Genomic DNA, 23,915 nt, shown 5'->3' with positions numbered 1-23,915 from the left:
GAAATAATACGCACCCCATAGAAAAAGTCCTATGTACTCCCCTGCTCAGGAGCATTATTACAATAAAGAGACACTGAGGGTCATTATTATAAGGAGGCACAATGGGGGTGATTGCTATCATTTTAGGGGAAGCAAGGAGTGATTATTATTATAAGGAAGTACAGTTTCCTTATTCCTTTCTCCATCCCTGAGTGGGGCCCTCCTGGGTCTCTTGCCATAGCGTTTCATTTAATTGAAATGTCGATGGATAGTAGGCACTGACACTGATGCACCCTGAGCCTGCAAGACAGCTTGAATTTCTTTGGAACTTGATTAGGGCTGCTTATTCACCATCCAGACTATCCTGCTTTGCAACCTTTCATCAATTTTTCTCTGCTGTTTACGCCCAAGGAAATTAACTTCTTGATTATGTTGCAGACAGTGGACAATGGAACATCAAGATCTCTGAAAATGGACTTGTAACCTTGAGTAGGTTGATATCGTTCAACACTTTTGGATCTCAAGTTCTCCCACAGTTCTCTTCTCTTTCTGTTCCCCATGCTTAGTGTGGCACACACAGACACCCAAAGCAAAGACTGAGTCAACTTCTTCCCTTTTTATCTGTTTTTTATCTGATTCCAGGGGCGATTTTCATATTGCCCAGACCTGTTACTTGACACAGGTGGGTTTGAATGAGCATCATATCCTTCAAACAAAGTTGTTTACCCACAATTTTGGAAATGTGCCAACAATTTTTGTCCTGCCCATTTTTGGAGTTTAGTGTGAAATTATGTCTAATGTGACTTTCTGTTTTGTGTTGTTCCAATACACACATAGGAAATAAATGAGTATAACAAAACATGTGTAATGCAATCATTTTCTGGGAGAAATACTTCATTTACTGGAACAATGTCAAGTGTGCCAGCACTTTTGGTCATGACTGTATATGTCATAAGCACAGCTATTACAGAGGTGTTAGACAAAAATATATTTTGAAACATGATATGGAAATGATGGCATGCTGATAGAACTTGTCATTAAAAAAGAATGTTAACATAGAAGGTGAATCAGCATTTACCTATTAAAAGCATGACCCTTCCCAGCCACACAGTCCAGAGTTAATTGTGGCACAAGGTCAAGTGATTCATGTTTGCAGGATATAGTAAAGATTCAAAGTCATGACAAGCTAACACCTCTGAAATTAGCATATTATTTTAACTATTTGAAGGTGATTTATCTGCAGGTTATGTAATTTAGCAGCATGCAGCCAAAACAGCTATTTATATAGAGAAGTCATTGCTGCTTAAAAGGTATCTAGTCATCAAGCTGTGAATTTTGTGGTACTAGAAGCAAGAAGTGTACTCATTTTAGGATACCTCTAAAGGTGAAGGTCCCAATTTCAACTGTATCTGAATGTCCTCAGGACACTGATATAATTAAATACAATGGAGGAGCAGGCAACTGATGATCTAGGCAGTTATGAATACTTGCAGAGTATTCTACTTAGTGAACACGCAGTTCTGGGCTGTGCTAATACTTTTTCTCAAATCCAAAACCTGGTCTATGACAGAATATCATCCTAAGGTTAAGTTCCCAAAATTAGTTTTTGACAATGGATATTTCCGCTGCTCAAAAGTAAATGGAATTTATAGGTAAATCATTTGTTAATCATTTGTTAAAGGGAATCTGTCACCACCAGGGACACTTTTCAGCAATTACTATGGGGATACAGGTAATAGAAATGCTAATCTAGTCTTACCTGTATGCCTCATAGTTGCCTAGATGTGGAGTAATAGACTTTTATTTCATTATGCTAATGATTTCTTCCAGGCTCCGGGGCGTGCGGTGCCTGGAACACATCCCTGCCTCCACTCTTCTTTATACTATCACCCACCTCCCATGCACGTCATGTGTATTCAGCTGGCATATGCCCACAAGAGCACTGAATATACTGACCATAGAGAAAAGGAAAAGACACAGATTGTGGAGGGAGTGCAGGGTGCATGTGCGGGATTCCAGAGCCACAACTGCACGTCACAAGTCAGTCTGACATGCATAGGAGGGGGTGATAGTATAATGAAGAATGGAGGCAGGGATTTCTTCCAGGCACCGTACGCCCCAGAGCCTGGAAGAAATCATTAGCATAATGAAATAAAAGTCTATTACTCCACATCTAGGCAACTATGAGGCATACAGGTAAGACTAGATTAACATTTCTATTACCTGAGTAGAAATCACAGGAACGCTGGATGCAGTGACGGATGGGAGGCAGAGGAAGGGTTAACGGGTTTATTTACAGGAGAATACTCCATGCAGGGAGGTAAAGAGTTAAACAATATGATTGGCAAAGTGAAGTACAATGGTACAAATAACAACACTCCGGTAGCAAGCATATCAGGAAGTCCTAACACTGCAGCTCCTGCTGCGAATTCAATAACGCCGGCAATGGCAGGCACAGTACCTTTTCCTGGATGGTACTGTAGTCGTTGGTCTGTCTTCTGGTGGCAGCGGTCGGTCTCCAGTACCTTCCACTGCCCCTTGTCCATATACTGATGTGGACAGTCCTCTGCGAGCCCAACGTGGCTCCCTAACTATCTTAACTGGGGTAGTCAGGTAACAAGGGTCAGGACAACTATTCTCTGCCCATGTCAGGGCACAAGTGTCAGTCCTGTGTGTGGTCTCTCTTGGGGCAACACATGTGTGGTACTCACCGTCACGTAGTGTATGTCACCTGGTTCTCTCTGGCGGTCACTGGACACACACTGCACTTTCCGCTCTTCCTGATCCCCGCTGTTGGTGGTGGGCGACGCTGATCTGCTTGGCGCCGGTGCTCCCGGCCAGAGTACTACTCTCTGTGGCTGCTGCAACACCCGTCTCGGCTCTGCTCTGTGTACATGGCTCTGCACAGCTCTGCTCTGCATGGCTCTGCTCTGCATGGCTCTGCTCTGCACAGCTCCCTATGCAGGCAATGGGAGCTCCTTCTTTACAGCCTGTTGCCATACCGGTACTCTCTGATGGGGGAAGCAGAACGCGGCGCCCACCGCTCTGCACGCTGCTCTCTGCGCTGCCCTCTCCACTGCTCTGACCTGCTTATAATAATACAAAATGAGGGAGCACCACAGGACAATCTACTTGGTATCCATCCTCAGCCTATAGTTTAAACACCAGGAAAATCAAAAGAGAAAGAAATAGGCCCTAAAGAGGGGATTGCCACCCAAGCATGGATTAAGATGCATATATTTTATTAGGTACAAAAAAGACACACTTAAACACTATAAAAACATTAAAATAGTCACCTATGTGACATAACAGAACAGTACATAAGCTTACAATAAAGCTTTTGAACCTAAACCAGAATCACATGCGTACAAATGTATTTAACAGCCATATAAGCAGCATACCATCACTAAAAAGTGACCGATCCCCCTATATAATAGGACACAAAAAGCATTCCCAGGGTGACTCTCAATAGGGTGGAACTACCATACTCAAATACAAGTGTAATAGAGTGCAGGGTTGCGTATGTCACCATGGAACAGACAGACCAACTGTTGAAGGGGATTTATTAACAGGGGTAAAATTCTCCTCACAGGGAGTAAACAGGGGGTTAATAGAGTCAAACAGTAAACAGTTAAGCGGAATCAAAAGGGTTAACGAGTGTTCTTGTAACTTATCAGCCCAGGGAGGTCCTGACTGGAGGGTCCTTTTTCCCAATGTGGATACAGTCACCAGCAGGGCTTGAGATCCTGAAGTCTCTTCTGTGTCTCCTGGAAAGTCCGGGGTTAAGTCTCTGCAGCCTGTTCTTCTCAAAGTGAAACTGGAGCAAGGAAATAGCACAGTCTCTCCGTCACTGCTGCAGGAGTCTCCGTAAGCCTGGCAGCTTCTCTGTAATAACGATGTCACACACACACTGGGCACTTACTTATCTCACTCAGGGATCTTTGCTTGTCACTGCGGTCACCAGGGCTGCACTGAGTCACTGTCTGCACTGTCAGGGGAACAGTCTTCTCAGATTATGGAGGCTTCCAAGTCCCTACTCTCACTCCAGCCTTAGTGCCCTCACGGGGAGCACGGCGCTGCAGCCTGCTTTCTCTCTGGCACGCTGTCCCCTCTCTGGCGCGCTCTCTCTCCCGCACTTTTCTGACCACTCCCCTCTCTTTTCCCAGCAGCCACCACGTCCCCCCTGTCCAGGGCAGAAAGTCTTCCCCCCAACAACCCAGCTGTCTGACTAAGTGGTTCCAGGCAAGGAGCAGGGAAAGCAACCTTCTTACACAAGAGTCATATAATGCTTATCAAGTGTGGACAATTAACCCACACAAATAAGAAAATCTTATTGAACAAAATAGGTCCTAAATGGCCCAATAATGGGACATAATACAGATAGATATTAAGTGGGAGATCGGGCGAAGGAGAAAAAAATATATACATATATCCTTAAACCTAAGCAATGCTAAGGTGACTGCCCCACAGGATACCATGAGGCAGCTGGTATGATCTGTACACATAGATTCTAGTGCGGCAGAAAGTACCCCTGACGATGCGACACGCATCGGGTACCCTCTTCCCATTGGAAAAAATAAAGTTGAATCCAAAATGGCCGACTTTAAAATGGCCACCATAGTCACCACCCATCTTGAAAAGTTTTCCCCCTCCCATATACTAATGTGCCGCAAACAGGAAGTTGATATCACCAACCATTCCCATTTTATTTAGGTGTATCCATATAAATCGCCCACCCTGTATAATTGTAAAGAATAGGAATATCAACCTCGTTAAAGTCTATAGAGCTGCAGAGCACTAAGCTCGGCTATTTCCATCAGTTCCATAGACAATGCATGAGTGAAAGTCAAGCATGCGCCCCTTCAATCCACTAGGGGTCTCAGTGGTCAGTCCCCCAAAAGTCAGTAAGTTATCTCTTATCATCGGGATTGAGGATAACTTGATTTATTTGGGGAATAACCCTTTATCAGATACTCATTGGTATAGATACTAGACAAAGAATATAATATAATACATGGTTGGGCTCAGCAGAACCAAATCCTAACGGAGATAAATATCTCCATCTCAGTAAAAAAATATAAACATATACAGCTCTGGCAAAAATTAAGAATAGACAGTGGTGGCTGGTGGGAACACATAAATTGGCCTGTGAATCCTATATATTCCCCTGCTTGCAGGGCGATGATAATGAAGGCAATCTGATCTGTTGCTCATAGCCCAAGGCTCCGGGGGTTCAATGGCCAGATTGTTCTGATCATTAGCGGCATGCCAGGCAGGGAGGAGGGCCCAGACATATATCTCGCACAGGGGCCCCAAACTGTCAAGTGTCCACCCTTACGCTAAGTTTTATGCAAACATTGATTATGTGAATTTGGACTGCAGTACTGCTATATAGTATATATTTATATGAAGGTATGTAGTGTGCAAATAGGCCAATTTATGTGTTCCCACCAGCTACCACTGTCTATTCTTTAGTATTGTATAAGTACAATAACAGCAGGACGCTGGACGGCGATATGAAGCCTCTTCCAAGCAGATGCGCAGTATGTGGATCGCGAATTCCTTGCCATAGTGGTATGGGTGCAATTTCTTTAAGGCCCAGACTATGGCCAAGCATTCTTTTCCTATTGTGGTGTATGCTTTCTCCCAGTCCAACAGCTTCCGGGAAACATAAGCTACCGGGTGTTCCTGACCATCATCCCCCACTTGAATGAGTATGGCTCTCAATCGAGTGTCCGATGCGTCTGTTTGGACAATGAACCAACGGCAGAAGTCAGGAGCAGTCAGGACTGGGCTTTGGGCTAGCTGGGTTCTCAACTGGAGAAATGTGGACTTGTATTCTGGGGTCCAGATGAGCTTGCAGGCATATTTTTTGAGAGAATCGGATCGTAATAATACTCAGCTCAATCTGTGATCAAGTTGGAGACGAGTGTCAGTATACTGTGATTTGATCCTATCCTGTCTGATGTTTTACATGCACCCATAGACTTCAACGGGTGCATTTGATCCAATTTGCGGAGCCACTCGAAGCATGCTGCGTTTTTACTCTCATTCCCAATTGTCTGGATAGCACTCAGCCCAGTTACATGTTTGTACAAGCTACTCTCATTTTCTATGCTCTTCAGACCTGCAGTAGCACACCACACTCTGATTTAGGCCTTTCTATCCCTATCTGCACTAATGAGCTGTGCTCTCTGACCTCCATCCTATCTCTAGATTGTAAAAGCCTGCTTTCCCTGCATCATCTTTTATAGTGGTGTTGCTAGTCCTCCTGATTGACTGTGCAAGACCATGTGAGGTGACAGCTGAAAGCCCGCACAGTCGCGCCATGTGAGCCTGTTACTTTAAATTGCAGTCTGTATTCTGTTAACAGATTTCCCTATAAACTATGGTGAACTGCAGTTTCATTACAGCTCTTATGTAGATGGTTAACTAATAATACCATTTTATTAGAGAACTGCCATTTAATCAATGAACTAATGTTATCTGTACAGTGTCTTCAGGGGTGAAGCTTTTTATTATGAAGGCCATTTATTTTAATTAAAATAAGTCTTAATTATAAGTTTAAAAATGTAATAAAATGTTTATTTCCAGTGCCTGTAGCCATAAGGAACCCTTCCCTATATATTGTGTAATCTAAAAATTAGCATATGTTTTTATGATGATGACTATGAAACTAATAACTTTCTTTTAAGTATTTCATATGTCTTTCTTCACATAAATAATAAGCCTGATGAGGTGATGTTCAACCCTTAGGGCTTCTGCTCCTATGTGGAAATACCTTTCTGCGTAAGCATGTCATAATGTACTATAAATAATCTCCCCTGTAGTTCTTATTTCTACTGGTAGGTTTACATTTTGTTTTTATCTTTAAAAATTGTAAATGTAGCAAATTTTTTTTTTGAGACAATACATTTTTTTCATCATGTTATTTCTCTAATACATCCCATAGTGCATTATTTTTACGGCTGACAAGCATTTTTATTAGTACATTTCCGGTGCCATATTTTTTTAAGACCGTATGTCTGTGACTTTACATACAGTTAGGTCCATATATATTTGGACAGAGACAACATTTTTCTTATTTTGGTTATAGACATTACCACAATGAATTTTAAACAAAACAATTCAGATGCAGTTGAAGTTCAGACTTTCAGCTTTCATTTAAGGGTATCCACATTAAAATTGGATGAAGGGTTTAGAAGTTTCAGCTCCTTAACATGTGCCACCCTGTTTTTAAAGGGACCAAAAGTAATTGGACAGATTCAATAATTTTAAATAAAATGTTTATTTTTAGTGCTTGGTTGAAAACCCTTTGTTGGCAATGACTGCCTGAAGTCTTGAACTCATGGACATCACCAGACGCTGTTTCCTCCTTTTTGATGCTCTGCCAGGCCTTCACTGCGGTGGTTTTCAGTTGCTGTTTGTTTGTGGGCCTTTCTGTCTGAAGTTTAGTCTTTAACAAGTGAAATGCATGCTCAATTGGGTTGAGATCAGGTGACTGACTTGGCCATTCAGGAATATTCCACTTCTTTGCTTTAATAAACTCCGGGGTTGCTTTGGCTTTATGTTTTGGGTCATTGTCCATCTGTAGTATGAAACGACGACCAATCAGTTTGGCTGCATTTGGCTGGATCTGAGCACACAGTATGGCTCAGAATACCTCAGAATTCATTCGGCTGCTTCTGTCCTGTGTCACATCATCAATAAACACTAGTGACCCAGTGCCACTGGCAGCCATGCATGCCCAAGCCATCACACTGCCTCCGCCGTGTTTTACAGATGATGTGGTATGCTTTGGATCATGAGCTGTACCAAGCCTTTGCCATACTTTTCTCTTTCCATCATTCTGGTAGAGGTTGATCTTGGTTTCATCTGTCCAAAAAATGTTCTTCCAGAACTGTGCTGGCTTTTTTAGATGTTTTTTAGCATAGTCCATTCTAGCCATTTTATTCTTGATGCTTATGAGTGGCTTGCACTGTGCAGTGAACCCTCTGTATTTACTTTCATGTAGTCTTCTCTTTATGGTAGATTTGGATATTGATACGCCGACCTCCTGGAGAGTGTTGTTCACTTGGTTGGCTGTTGTGAATGGGTTTCTCTTCACCATGGAGATTATTCTGCGATCATCCACCACTGTTGTCTTCCGTGGGCGCCCAGGTCTTTTTGCATTGATGAGTTCACCAGTGCTTTCTTTCTTTCTCAGGATGTACCAAACTGTAGATTTTGCCTCTCCTAATATTGTAGCCATTTCTCGGATGGTTTTTTCTGTTTTTGCTGCTGAATGATGGCTTGTTTCACCTGCATAGAGAGCTCCTTTGACCGCATGTTTACTTCACAGCAAAACCTTCCAAATGCAAGCACCACACTTCAAATCAACTCCAGACCTTTTATCTGCTTAATTGAGAATGACATAACGAAGGGATTACCCACACCTGTCCATGAAATAGCCTTGGAGTCAATTGTCCAATTACTTTTGGTCCCTTTAAAAACAGGGTGGCACATGTTAAGGAGCTGAAACTCCTAAACCCTTCATCCAATTTTAATGTGGATACCCTCAAATGAAAGCTGAAAGTCTGAACTTCAACTGCATCTGAATTGTTTTGTTTAAAATTCAATGTGGTAATGTCTATAACCAAAATAAGAAAAATGTTGTCTCTGTCCAAATATATATGGACCTAACTGTATATGGTGTCTTCAAGAAAATAATGTCAGGGTGGTGTGTGCGCACACTCTGACTCCAGCTCCATTTTATTGAAGTAATGTACTACAACGTTAACATAGCAGTGTGCAAGTGCTGCCCATAGGGATAATGGCAATGGGCGGTGTATGCGCACTACTAAGTTGATGTTGTAGAGTACATTACTTTAATACAATGGCGCCAGAGTCGACGCATACTGCATTATCCAGTGCCGTATTATTGAAGACACCTGTATATGCAATTTCGCAGACACAGTGTATTAAAAAAAAGGCGCCGGTTAGAGCAGTATGCACATAAGTTGACTTCGGTGCCATTTTATTGAAGTATTACACTACAAACTTAAAGGGATTCTATCATCAGAAATAACACTATTTTCCTGTAGATATGCAGCTAATCTGCATGTAACAGTGTTATTATGCTGCACGACACCTGCCCACAGCCGAATGCAGTGGGGAGAAAACTAACTTTATTCTCCCTGCAAGTATTGGGTTTCAGTCATGGAGGTGGAGGTGGTGCTGTGAGTATACAGAGCGTCTGCTGTAACCGTGCCCCCAGCCCTGACTGACACTAGCTCTACATTGAGGCTGGCTGTCAGTTAGGGCCAGGGGAATGGTTACACTGGCCTCACTGTAATCTCAGAGCGATGACTGACCAGCGCCACCTCTGACCCCAGGACTGAAACCGAATGCTCCCCCATCCTGTTATATGCTCCCCATTCTGGTCCCCAATTCTATTATATGCTCTCCAATCCTGAAATATGCTCCACCGTCCTGGAATATGGTCTCCCATCCTGGTCCCTTATCCTGGTATATGCTCCCCCATCCTGGAATATGGTCCCCCATCCTGGAATATGCTACCCCATCCTGGTCTTCCATCCTGGTATATGCTCTTCTATCCTGGAATATGCTCCCTCATTCTGGTCCGCCATCCTAAAATATGCTCCCCCATCTTGGTCCCTTGTTCTGGCCCCCCCCCATCCTGGTACATGCTCCACTATCCTGGACCCCATCCTGGAATATGCTCCTCATCCTGGAATTTGCTCCCCATATTAGTCTCCCATCCTGGAATATACTCCCCCAACATGGTATATGCTTCCACATCCTGGTATACACTCCCTCATTCTGGTATACGCTCCCCCATCTTGGTCCTCACATCCTAGCATATGCTCCCCCATCCTGGTATATGCACCCCATCCTGGTATATGCTTACCCATCCTGGTATAAAGTACAGACCAAAAGTTTGGACACACCTTCTCATTTAGAGATTTTTCTGTATTTTCATGACTATGAAAATTGTACATTTACACTGAAGGCAACAAAGCTATGAATTAACACATGTGGAATTATATACTTAATAAAAAAGTGTGAAACAACTGAAATCTTGGCACTCTCTTAATGAGCTTCAAGAGGTAGTCACTGGGAATGGTCTTCCAACAATCTTGAAGGAGTTCCCAGAGATGCTTAGCACTTGTTTGCCCTTTTGCCTTCACTTTGCTCACCCCAAACCATCTCGATTGGGTTCAGGTCTGGTGACTGTGGAGGCCAGGTCATCTGGCGTAGCACCCTATCACTCTCCTTCTTGGTCAAATAGCCCTTACACAGCCTGGAGGTGTGTTTGGGGTCATTGTCCTCTTGAAAAATAAATGATGGTCCAACTAAATGCAAACCGGATGGAATAGCATGCCGCTGCAAGATGCTGTGGTAGCCATGCTGGTTCAGTATGCCTTCAATTTTGAATAAATCCCCAACAGTGTCACCAGCAAAGCACCCCCACACCATCACACCTCCTCCTCCATGCTTCACGGTAGGAACCAGGCATGTAGAGTCCATCCGTTCACCTTTTCTGCGTTGCACAAAGACACGGTGGTTGGAACCAAAGATCTCAAATTTGGACTCATCAGACCAAAGCACAGATTTCCACTGGTCTAATGTCCATTCCTTGTGTTCTTTAGCCCAAACAAGTCTCTTCTGCTTGTTGCCTGTCCTTAGCAGTGGTTTCCTAGCAGCTATTTTACCATGAAGGCCTGCTGCACAAAGTCTCCTCTTAACAGTTGTTGTAGAGATGTGTCTGCTGCTAGAACTCTGTGTGGCATTGACCTGGTCACTAATCTGAGCTGCTGCTAACCTGCGATTTCTGAGGCTGGTGACTCGGATAAACTTATCCTCACAAGCAGAGGTGACTCTTGGTCTTCCTTTCCTGGGGCGGTCCTCATGTGAGCCAGTTTCTTTGTAGCACTTGATGGTTTTTGCCACTGCACTTGGTGACACTTTCAAAGTTTGCCCAATTTTTCGAACTGACTGATCTTCATTTCTTAAAGTAATGATGGCCACTCGTTTTTCTTTACTTAGCTGCTTTTTTCTTGCCATAATACAAATTCTAACAGTCTATTCAGTAGGACTATCAGCTGTGTATCCACCAGACTTCTGCACAACACAACTGATGGTCCCAACACCATTTATAAGGCAAGAGATCCCACTTATTAAACCTAACAGGGCACACCTGTGGAGTGAAAACCATTCCCGGTGACTACCTCTTGAAGCTCATCAAGAGAATGCCAAGAGTGTGCAAAGCAGTCATCAAAGCAAAAGGTGGCTACTTTGAAAAACCGAGAATATAAGACATAATTTCAGTTGTTTCACATTTTTTTGTTAAGTATATAATTCCACATGTGTTAATTCATAGTTCTGATGCCTTCAGTGTGAATGTACAATTTTCAGTCATGAAAATACAGAAAAATCTTTAAATGAGAAGGTGTGTCCAAACTTTTGGTCTGTACTGTATGGTCCCCAATTCTGGTATATGCACCCCATCCTGGTATATGCTCCCCCATCCTGTTATGTGCATCCCTTCCTTGTATATGCTTCCCCCATCCTGGCATATGCACCTCATCCTGGTATAAACTCCTCCATCCTGCTCCTCCATCCTGGTATATGCTCCTTCATCCTATTATGTGTTCTCCCATCCTATTATATGCTCCCCATCCTGCCTGCTCTGCTGTTGATTCATCCATAGATACATACATACAAAAAAACACCTTTGCCCTGCTCCCCTGCAGTGCATTGGCTGCCTTATTGAAATAAAATGGTGCCATAGTCAGCACGTGAGCATATTGGGCTATCCGGCATCATTTTGATAAAGACACTGTGAGAAAATTTGTCTTTAACAAAATGGCGCCAGAGACTGTGCTATGGACAGGTGCTGATAGTCTTCAATAAAATAATGCAGTAGGTGCAGGGGCTGACTCGGCATGCTGTCAGTGCCTACACATACCCCGATGTCCAGCCCCACACTCCTTCATCCTCATCCTCCTACATGTCACCGCTAGATGTGTCCTTCTGAGTCTGGCCACACTGCCCTGGCGCAGTTTCTAGAGGCTTCTGACAGAAGGACGCATTATATTATATATTGCTTAAAAAATACCACAGTATAGTAAAATAACCCTTTCACGATAATTGATATGTTTATGTCATGTTGGGAAGGGGGTCCCGCAAAATTACATATATTTACATAATGGCAAACATGTGGACACAGGAACTGTGCCCACACGACCGCCGTCGGCGTTGGCTTAAAAGAAAGCCAAGCTCTGGATGTCTCAACCAGGAACAATGCCTGCACCTCTCTGACCCATTAAACCTCATAAATGCTGCAATCAATAGCGATTGCAGCATATAGAAAGCTAGGAAAGTGAGGGGGTTCCCTCTCCCATGTGATCAGCACATCAGGGACGGCATTGAGAGCTTCCGGTAGTTATCATGGAAGCTCATCTCAGGGTCTGCCAGCAGCATGGTCTAAAAGGCATTCTGTCAGTGTAACACAGACAATTATAATGCAATGTTGGTGCATTGCAGAACAGTGATCAGAGTAATAAATGTTAAAGTTCCATAGAGGGACTAAGTAAAAATGTATAAAAAAAAATGAAAAACAAACAAATGAAAAAAAAAGGCAATAAAAAAGAATATTTATGTACAAAAAAATAAACAAAATTGTAGATATTTAGTATTGCTGTGTCCAGCACGATCTATAAAATTGTCACATTATTTAACCCCTTCAGTGAACACCGTAAAAAAATGAGCAAAATCTTGGTTCCAGTTCAACAAAATTGAGGTTGTGGAGTGGCTAGCCCAATCCCCGGACCTTAATCCGATAGAACACTTGTGGGGTGACATAAAAAATGCCGTTTATCAGGCAAAGCCAACAAATGCCAACAGATTGTATGATGTAGCCAAGCATCCTGGGCTGGAATAACAGTTGATAGGTGCAAGTTGGTTGACTCTATGCAACAAAGATGTGAAGCTGTTCTAAAAAAAAAACCTAACTAAATATTAGGTTAGTGATTCACAGGAATTCTAAATCATCATAAAAATAGTACATACTGTGAGTTTGTAAAGACAAATGCAGACACTGCTATTTTTTTGAACAGCCCAATGTTCATTTTTTGTTATTTTCAGTAAAATAATGAAAATTATACACATTTCTCTTCATGTGTGAATTAGAAAACAGTATGCAATGTTCCCAATGCATGAAAATAAAAACTGTTATAAAGATTTTGTGATTAACTCATGTTTTTGAACACACAGCTATTATTTTAAACACTACTGTAAAAGCAAAAATAATAAGACTCTCCTTACTTTCTGAGCATCGCACTGTGCCTGAAAAGTATTTCCCGATAACATGTTGGGCATTGGCTCAAACAGGAGAAATTGCACAACACGCTGTGCTGTCCATTTTTTCCTATTAGGCCTTATAAAAATTAAAAACTTGGGGCTAAAACAACATTTTAGTGGTAAAAATGTAATTATTCTTTTTTCATCACCCACTAGTATAAAATTCTGTGAGGCACATGAGGTGTCAACATTCTCATTGCACTCCTAGATGAATTCATTAAGGCGTGTAGTTTGTAAAATAGGGTCAATTGGAGAGGATTCTGCTGTTCTGGCACCTCAGGGGCTCTGCCAACATTACTGCTGTTTTGGCATTCTTCTAATGTGACATGGCATCTGCAGCCAAAATTGTGCTCCAGAAGTCTTTCTCTTATGAGTAGTGTTGAGCGATACCGTCCGATACTTGAAAGTATCGGAAAGTATCGGCCGATACCGGCAAAGTATCGGATCTAATCCGATACCGATACCCGATACCAATACAAGTCAATGGGACACCAAGTATCGGACGGTATCCTGTATGGTTCCCAGGGTCTGAAGGAGAGGAAACTCTCCTTCAGGCCCTGGGATCCATATCAATGTGTAAAAGAAAGAATTAAAATAAAAAATAGGGATATACTCACCCTCCGACGCAGCCTGGACTTTACCGCCGTAACCGGGAGCCGTTGTACCTAAGAATGCGCGCTTAGATGACGTCACGGCGCTCTGATTGGTCTGTAGCGGTCGCGTAACCGCTACGCGACCAATCACAAAGCAGTGACGTCACCTAAGGTCTTTCAAGCACTTGAAATACCTTAGAAGATGTTCGCAGCTTCTCATTGGTCGCGTAGCGGTCGCGTGACCGCTACGCGACCAATCACAAAGCAGTGACGTCACCTAAGGTCTTTCAAGCGCTTGAAAGACCTTAGGTGACGTCACTGCTTTGTGATTGGTCGCGTAGCGGTCACGCGACCGCTACGGACCAATCAGAGCGCCGTGACGTCATCTAAGGCCCTTCAAGCGCGCATTTTTAGGTAAAACGGCTCCCGGTTACGGCGGTAAAGTCCAGGCTGCGTCGGAGAGGTGAGTATATCCCTATTTTTTATTTTAATTCTTTCTTTTACACATTGATATTAATCCCGATACCGATTCCCGATACCACAAAAGTATCGGATCTCGGTATCGGAATTCCGATACCCGCAAGTATCGGCCGATACCCGATACTTGCAGTATCGGAATGCTCAACACTAGTTGTCATGTCGATCTGGGCCAGATGGAAAAGACGGGAAAGTGAATGACTCCATCAGAAAGAACATCAGCTGTAAGTAACCATCTATAACTGTAGTACTGTGGTCTCTTATATAGTCTGCAATACTGGCACCTACCACTATATGGTCACCATATAGTAATATCAGTATTTGTTTTTGTATAGAGAGTTATTGTTAATCACTCATCTAGTGATGTTCCTCTATACTCACAATTAGGGTGCAGCACGTGGCTGTAGTCAGGATTACCTGGTTAGAAGCCCACTCAGATTTTTCGCCCCACTCCCTGAGCTGAAACCCTAGTTATGCCTTTAGAAAACTATATCCCTGTATAGGGGTTAAAAGGCATTGGGATTTCTCTGGAGTTTGCTAGACAGAGTGGCTTATGCCAAATCTGCCTGAGGCAGCCATTTGAATCTGTGGCCTCGGTCTGAAGTTACCCAGAGTCTGTATGCCGACTTCAACACCAGGACTGACTGCGGGACTCTCAACCTGAACTTATAGCCTCGAGATTATAGGTTTAGAGACCCACAGTTAGTCTATGTGTTGCAGTCCGTATATGCACTGTGAAATATGCTTGTGTGAACCCGGCCCTAGACAGTGCAATCTAAAGAGGGACTTAGCAAAAACAGTGCAGAGAAAACATAGGGCAGCGACACATTGACACCGAACAGGAACAGGAATATGGAGCTTAATGTTCTGTTTTCTTTTGCAAGAGTTTTGATAAATGTTCCTCGTAGACTTGACAGTCTTATAATGGGCCAAAATTATCACAGCGATTTCTGCTGTTTAATAAATTTGATGTATCTTGAGACTGTCTATTGTAAGTTTACACTACATATTATTTGTGCCCATATCAATGTGTAAAAGAAAGAATTAAAATAAAAAATAGGGATATACTCACCCTCTGACGCGCCCTGGACTTTACCGCCGTAACCGGGAGCCGTTGTACCTAAGAATGTGCGCTTGAAGGGCCTTAGATGACGTCACGGCGCTCTGATTGGTCCGTAGCGGTCGCGTGACCGCTACGCGACCAATCACAAAGCCGTGACGTCACCTAAGGTCTTTCAAGCGCTTGAAATACCTTAGAAGACGTCCGCAGCTTCTCATTGGTCGCATAGCGGTCGCGTGACCGCTACGCGACCAATCACAAAGCCGTGACATCACCTAAGGTCTTTCAAGCGCTTGAAAGACCTTAGGTGACGTCACAGCTTTGTGATTGGTCGTGTAGCGGTCACGCGACCGCTACGGACCAATCAGAGCGCCGTGACATCATCTAAGGCCCTTCAAGCGCGCATTCTTAGGTACAACGGCTCCCGGTTACGGTGGTAAAGTCCAGGGGCCGCCGGAGAGGTGAGTATATCCCTATTTTTTATTTTAATTCTTTCTTTTACACATTGATATTAATCCCGATACCGATTCCCGATACCACAAAAGTATCGGATCTCGGTATCGGAATTCCGATACCGCAAGTATCGGCCGATACCCGATACTTGCGGTATCGGAATGCTCAACACTACTTATGAGCCTTTTTTTTCTTTTCACTGTTCAACGTTATAGAACTCTATGAAGCACCAGCTGACTAAAGGTGCTCACCAGACCTCTACATAAATTCCTTATGGGGTGTAGTTTCCAAAATGCGGTCACTTGTGTGGCATTTCCACTGTTCCAGTGAATTCTACACTACAAAAGTCAAATGATGCTCCTTCCCTTTCAAGCCCTGCTGTGCACCCAAACTGTAGTTTTCCACAAATGTAAGCCTGCAAGGGCAGGGCATTCTCCCCTCTGTACCTGTCTGTCACTATTAGTTTGTTCATTGTAATTTCAACCTGTGATTTCTATGTTACCCCTTTTCATTTTCAGCACCATAGCATCAATGGTGCTATAATAATAATAAACAATAATAATAATAACAATAATATATGGGGTATCAGTGTTCTCAGGAGAAATTGCACAACAAATCGTATGGTCTATTTTCTTCTGTTACCCTTGTTAGAATGAAAAATTTGGGGCAAAACAACATTTTGTGAGAAAAATGAAAATGTGCAATTTTTCTTTCCACATTGCTTAATTCATGTGAAGCATCTAAAGGGTTAATGAACTTTTTGAATATGGTTTTGAGCACTTTGAGGTGTGCAGTTTTAAAGTGGTACTTTTGGGGTATTTTCTGTCATAAAGGCCCCTCAAAATCACTTCAAATGTGATGTGGTCCTTAAAAAAATTGGTATAGTAAATTTTGTTGGAAAAATTAAAAATTGTTGATAAAAGTTTAAAATTATTTTAAAAATGATGCTGATGTGAAGTACACACGTGGGAAATGTTATTTATTACCTGTTTTGTGTGGTATAACTATCTTATTTAACCCCTTCATGACCCAGCCTATTTTGACCTTAATGACCTGGCCGTTTTTTGCAATTCTGACTAGTGTCCCTTTATGAGGTAATAACTCAGGAACGCTTCAACGGATCCTAGCGGTTCTGAGGTTCTTTTTTTGTGACATATTGGGCTTCACGGCAGTGGTAAATTTAGGTCGATAATTTTTGCGTTTATTTGTGAAAAAAATGGAAATTTGGCAAAAATTTTGAAAATTTAGCAATTTTCAAATTTTGAATTTTTATTCTGTTAAACAAGAGAGTTATGTGACACAAAATAGTTAATAAATAACATTAACCACATGTCTACTTTACATCAGCACAATTTTGGAAACAAAAATTTTTTATGCTAGGAAGTTATAAGGGTTAAAATTTGACCAGCGATTTCTCATTTTTACAACGAAATTTACAAAACCATTTTTTTAGGGACCACCTCACATTTGAAGTCAGTTTGAGGGGTCTATATGGCTGAAAATACCCAAAAGTAACACCATTCTAAAAACTGCACCCCTCAAGGTGCTCAAAACCACATTCAAGAAGTTTATTAACCCTTCAGGTGCTTCACAGCAGCAGAAGCAACATGGAAGGAAAAAAATGAACATTTAACTTTTTAGTCACAAAAATGATCTTTTAGCAACAATTTTTTTATTTTGCCAAGGGTAAAAAGAGAAACTGGACACCACAAGTTATTGTACAATTTGTCATGAGTACGCCGATACCCCATATGTGGGGGGGAACCACTGTTTGGGCGCACGACAGGGCTCGGAAGGGAAGGAGCGCCATTTGACTTTTTCAATGAAAAATTGGCTCCAATGTTTAGCGGACACCATGTCATGTTTGGAGAGCCCCTGTGTGCCTAAACATTGAAGATCCCCCACAAGTGACCCCATTTTGGAAACTAGACCCCCCAAGGAGCTTATCTAGATGCATAGTGAGCACTTTGAACCCCCAGGTGCTTCACAAATTGATCCGTAAAAATGAAAAAGTACTTTTTTTTCACAAAAAATTTCATTTAGCCTCAATTTGTTCATTTCTACATGGGCAAAAGGATAAAATGGATCCTAAATTGTATTGGGCAATTTCTCCTGAGTACACCGATACCTAACATGTGGGGGTAAACCACTGTTTGTGCACACGGCCGGGCTCGGAAGGGAAGGAGCGCCATTTCACTTTTGAATGAAAAATTAGCTCCAATCGTTAGCGGACACCATATTGCGTTTGGAGAGCCCCTGTGTGCCTAAACATTGGAGCTCCCCCACATGTGACACCATTTTGGAAACTAGACACCCCAAGGAGCTTATCTAGATGCATAGTGAGCACTTTGAACCCCCAGGTGCTTCACAGAAGTTTATAACGCAGAGCCGTGAAAATAAAAATCATTTTTCTTTCCTCAAAAATGATTTTTTAGTCAGCTATTTTTTTTCACAATGGTAACTGGAGAAATTGGACCCCAAAAGTTGTTGTCCAGTTTATCCTGAGTAGGCTGATACCCCATATGTGGGGGGGAGCCACTGTTTGGGTACACGTCGGGGCTCGGAAGGGAAGTAGTGACATTTTGGAATGCAGACTTTGATGGAATGGTCTGCGGGCATCATGTTACGTTTGCAGAGCCCCTGATGTGCCTAAACAGTAGAAACCCCCCACAAGTGATCCCATTTTGGAAACTAGACCCCCCAAGGAACTTATCTAGATATGTGGTGAGCACTTTGAACCCCAAAGTGCTTCACAGAAGTTTACAACGCAGAGTCGTGAAAATAAAAAAATCATTTTTCTTTCCTCAAAAATGATGTTTTAGCAAGCAATTTTTTATTTTCACAAGGGTAACAGGAGAAATTGGACCCCAATAGTTGTTGCCCAGTTTGTCCTGAGTATGCTGGTACCCCTTATGTGGGGTTAAACCACTGTTTGGGCGCATGTGGGGGCTCGGAAGGGAGGGAGCACCATTTGACTTTTTGAACGCAAGATTGGCTGGAATCATTGGTGGCGCCATGTTGCGTTTGGAGACCCCTGATGTGCCTAAACAGTGGAAACCCCTCAATTCTAACTCCAACACTAACCCAAACACACCCCTAACCCTAATCCCAACTCTAGCCATAACCCTAATCACAACCCTAACCCCAACACACCCCTAACCACAACCCTAACCCCAACACACCCCTAACCCTAATCCCAACCCTAACCCAACCCTAACCACAACCCTAACCCCAACACACCCCAAACCCTAACCATAACCCTAACCACAAGCCTAATCTTAACCCTATTTGCAACCCTAGCCCTAAATCCAACCCTAACTCTAATTCCAACCCTAAGGCTATGTGCCCACGTTGCGGATTCGTATGAGATTTTTCCGGAGCATTTTTGAAAAATCCGCAGGTAAAAGGCACTGCGTTTTACCTGTGGATTTACCGCGGATTTCCAGTGTTTTTTGTGCAGATTTCACCTGCGTATTCCTATTGAGGAACAGGTGTAAAATGCTGCGGAATCCGCACAAAGAATTGACATGCTGCGGAAAATACAACGCAGCGTTTCCGCGCAGTATTTTCCGCACCATGGGCACAGCGAATTTGGTTTTCCATAGGTTTACATGGTACTGTAAACCTGATGGAAAACTGCTACAAATCCGCAGCGGCCAATACGCTGCGGATCCGCAGCCAAATCCACACTGTGTGCACATAGCCTAATTCTAAGGGTATGTGCACATGCTGTGGAAAAAGCTGCGGATCCACAGCGTTTCCGCAGCTGCAGGTCCGCAGCAGTTTCCCATGAATTTACAGTTCAATGTAAACCTATGGGAAACAAAAAACGCTGTGCACATGCTGCGGAAAAAACTGCGCGGAAACGCAGCGGTTTACATTCCGCAGCATGTCACTTCTTTCTGCAGATTCCGCAGCGGCTTTACATCTGCTCCTATAGAAAACAGCAGTTGTAAAATCGCAGTGAAATCCGCAGAAAAACCGTGGTAAATCTGCGATAAATCCGCAGCGGTTTTGCACTGCGGATTTATCAAATTCGCTGCGGAAAAATCCGCAGAGGACCAGAATACGTGTGCACATAGCCTTACCCTAACCCTAATTCTAACCCTAGCCCTAACCCTAACCCTAGTTCTAACCCTAGTTCTAACCCTAACCCTAGTGGAAAAATAAAAGTAAATATATTTTCTTCATTTTATTATTGTCCCTACCTATGGGGGTGATAAAGGGGGGGTTCATTTACTATTTTTTTTATTTTGATCACAGTGATCAAAATGTACATGGAACGAATCTGCCGGCTGGCAGATTCGGCGGGCGCACTGCGCATGCGCCCACCATTTTGGAAGATGGCGGCGCCCATGGAGAAGACGGACGGACACCGGGAGGCTCGGTAAGTATGAGGGGGGATCGGAGCACCGGGGGTGGATCAGAGCACGGGGGTGGGATCGGAGCACGGGGGAAGTGGACAGGAGGACGGGGGAGCGGACAGGTGGACGGAGGGGAGCGGAGCACAGGACGGAGGACTGGGGAGGAGATCGGTGGCGGGGGGCACATCAGGGTTTCCAGCCATGGCCGATGATATTGCAGCATTGGCCATGGCTGGATTGTAATATTTCACCACTTTTCATAGGTGAAATATTACAAATTCCTCTGATTGGCTGTTGCACTTTCAACAGCCAATCAGAACGATCATAGCCACGTGGGGGCAAAGCCACCCCCCTTGGGCTAAAGTACCACTCCCCCTGTCCCTGCAGATTGGGTGAAATTGGAGTTAACCCTTTCACCCGATCTGCAGAGACGCGATCCCTCCATGAAGCCGGTGTCACAGGTCGGATTAGCACTGACTTTCATGACGCCTACCTGGTGTCACAGGTCGGGAAGGGTTTAACCCCTTCACCCCCAAGGGTGGTTTACACGTTAATGACCGGGCCATTTTTTACAATTCTGACCACTGTCCCTTTATGAGGTTATAACTCTGGAACGCTTCAACGGATCCCAGTGATTCTGACATTGTTTTCTCATGACATATTGTACTTCATGATAGTGGTAAAATTTCTTTGATATTATCTGCGTTTATTTGTGAAAAAAATGGAAATTTGGTGAAAATTGTGAAAATTTCGCAATTTTCCAACTTTGTATTTTTATGCAATTAAATCACAGAGATATGTCACAAAATACTTAATAAGTAACATTTCCCACATGTCTACTTTACATCAGCACAATTTTGGAACCAACTTTTTTTTTGTTAGGGAGTTATAAGGGTTAAAAGTTGACCAGCAATTTCTCATTTTTACAACACCATTTTTTTTAGGGACCACATCTCATTTGAAGTCATTTTGAGGGGTCTATATGATAGAAAATACCCAAGTGTGACACCATTCTAAAAACTGCACCCTTCAAGGTGCTCAAAACCACATTCAAGAAGTTTATTAACCTTTCAGGTGTTTGGAATGTTTAAATATTAACTTTTTTTCACAAAAAATTTACTTCAGCTCCAATTTGTTTTATTTTACCAAGGGTAACAAGAGAAAATGGACCCCAAAAGTTGTTGTACAATTTGTCCTGAGTATGCCGATACCCCATATGTGGGGGTAAACCACTGTTTGGGTGCATGACAGAGCTCGGAAGCGAAGGAGCGCCATTTGACTTTTCAATGCAAAATTGACTGGAATTCAGATGGGACGCCATGTTGCGTTTGGAGAGCCACTGATGTGCCTAAACATTAAAACCCCCCACAAGTGACACCATTTTGGAAAGTAGACCCCCTAAGGAACTTATCTAGAGGTGTGGTGAGCACTTTGACCCACCAAGTGCTTCACAGAAGTTTATAATGCAGAACCGTAAAAATAAAAAATCATGTTTTTTCACAAAAATTATCTTTTCGCCCCCAATTTTTTATTTTCTCAAGGGTAAGAGGACAAATTGTACAACATCTTTTGGGGTCCAATTTCTTCTGAGTACGCTGATACCCCATATGTGGGGGTAAACCACTGTTTGGGCGCATGGGAGAGCTCGGAAGGGAAGGAGCGCCGTTTGACTTTTCAATGCAAAATTGACAGGAATTGAGATGGGACGCCATGTTGCGTTTGGAGAGCCACTGATGTGCCTAAACATTGAAACCCCCCCACAAGTGACACCATTTTGGAAAGTAGACCCCCTAAGGAACTTATCTAGAGGTGTGGTGAGCACTTTGACCCACTAAGTGCTTCACAGAAGTTTATAATGCAGAACCGTAAAAATAAAAAATCATATTTTTTCACAAAAATTATCTTTTCACCCCCAATTTTTTATTTTCCCAAGGGTAAACGTTGTTGTACAATTTGTCCTGAGTACGCTGATACCCCATATGTGGGGGTAAACCATTTTTTGGCTGCATGGGAGAGCTCGGAAGGGAAGGTGCGCCATTTGACTTTTCAATGCAAAATTGACAGGAATTGAGATGGGACGCCATGTTGCGTTTGGAGAGCCACTGGTGTGCCTAAACATTGAAACCCCCCCACAAGTGACACCATTTTGGAAAGTAAACCCCCTAAGGAACTTATCTAGAGGTGTGGTGAGCACTTTGACCCACCAAGGGCTTCACAGAAGTTTATAATGCAGAGCTGTAAAAATAAAACAAAAATTTTTTCCCACAAAAATTATTTTTTAGCCCCCAGTTTTGTATTTTCCCGAGGGTAACAGGAGAAATTGGACCCCAAAAGTTGTTGTCCAATTTGTCCTGAGTACGCTGATACCCCATATGTGGGGGGGAACCACCGTTTGGGCGCATGGGAGGGCTCGGAAGGGAAGGAGCGATGTTTGGAATGCAGACTTAGATGGAATGGTCTGCAGGAGTCACACTGCGTTTGCAGAGCCCCTAATGTACATAAACAGTAGAAACCCCCCACAAGTGACACCATATTGGAAACTAGACCCCCCAAGGAACTTATCTAGATGTGTTGTGAGAACTTTGAACCCCCAAGTGTTTCACTACAGTTTATAACGCAGAGCCGTGAAAATAAAAAATCCTTTTTTTCCCACAAACGCTGATACCCCATATGTTGGGGAAAACCCCTGTTTGGGCACACGAGAGAGCTCGGAAAGGAGGGAGCACTGTTTTACTTTTTCAACGCAGAATTGGCTGGAATTGAGATTGGACGCCATGTCGCGTTTGGAGAGCCCCTGATGTGCCTAAACAGTGGAAACCCCCCAATTATAACTGAAACCCTAATCCAAACACATCCCTAACCCTAATCCCAACGGTAACCCTAACCACACCTCTATCCCAGACACACCCCTTACCCTAATCCCAACCCTATTCCCAACCGTAAATGTAATCCAAACCCTAACCCTAACTTTAGCCCCAACCCTAACCCTAACTTTAGCCCCAACACTAACCCTAACTTTAGCCCCAACCCTAACTCTAACTTTAGCCCCAACCCTAACTGTAGCCTTAACCCTAGCCCCAACCCTAACCCTAGCCCTAGCCCTAACCCTAGCCCTAACCCTAGCCCTAACCCTAGCCCTAACCCTAGCCCTAACCCTAACCCTAGCCCTAGCCCTAACCCTAGCCCTAGCCCTAACCCTAATGGGAAAATGGAAATAAATAATTTTTAATTTTTTAATTTTTCCCTAACTAAGGGGGTGATGAAGGGGGGTTTGATTTACTTTTATAGCGGGTTTTTTTTAGCGGATTTTTATGATTGGCAGCCGTCACACACTGAAAGATGCTTTTTATTGCAAAAAATATTTTTTGTGTTGCCACATTTTGAGAGCTATAATTTTTCCATATTTGAGTCCACAGAGTCATGTGAGGTCTTGTTTTTTGCGGGACGAGTTGACGTTTTTATTGGTAACATTTTCGGGCACGTGACATTTTTTGATCGCTTTTTATTCCGATTTTTGTGAGGCAGAATGACCAAAAACCAGCTATTCATGAATTTCTTTTGGGGGAGGCATTTATACCGTTCCGCGTTTGGTAAAATTGATAAAGCAGTTTTATTCTTTGGGTC

Source organism: Ranitomeya variabilis, chromosome 1 (assembly GCF_051348905.1).
Source record: "Ranitomeya variabilis isolate aRanVar5 chromosome 1, aRanVar5.hap1, whole genome shotgun sequence".
In the NCBI taxonomy this organism is placed as follows: domain Eukaryota; kingdom Metazoa; phylum Chordata; class Amphibia; order Anura; family Dendrobatidae; genus Ranitomeya; species Ranitomeya variabilis.
This window is presented reverse-complemented; position numbering follows the sequence as displayed.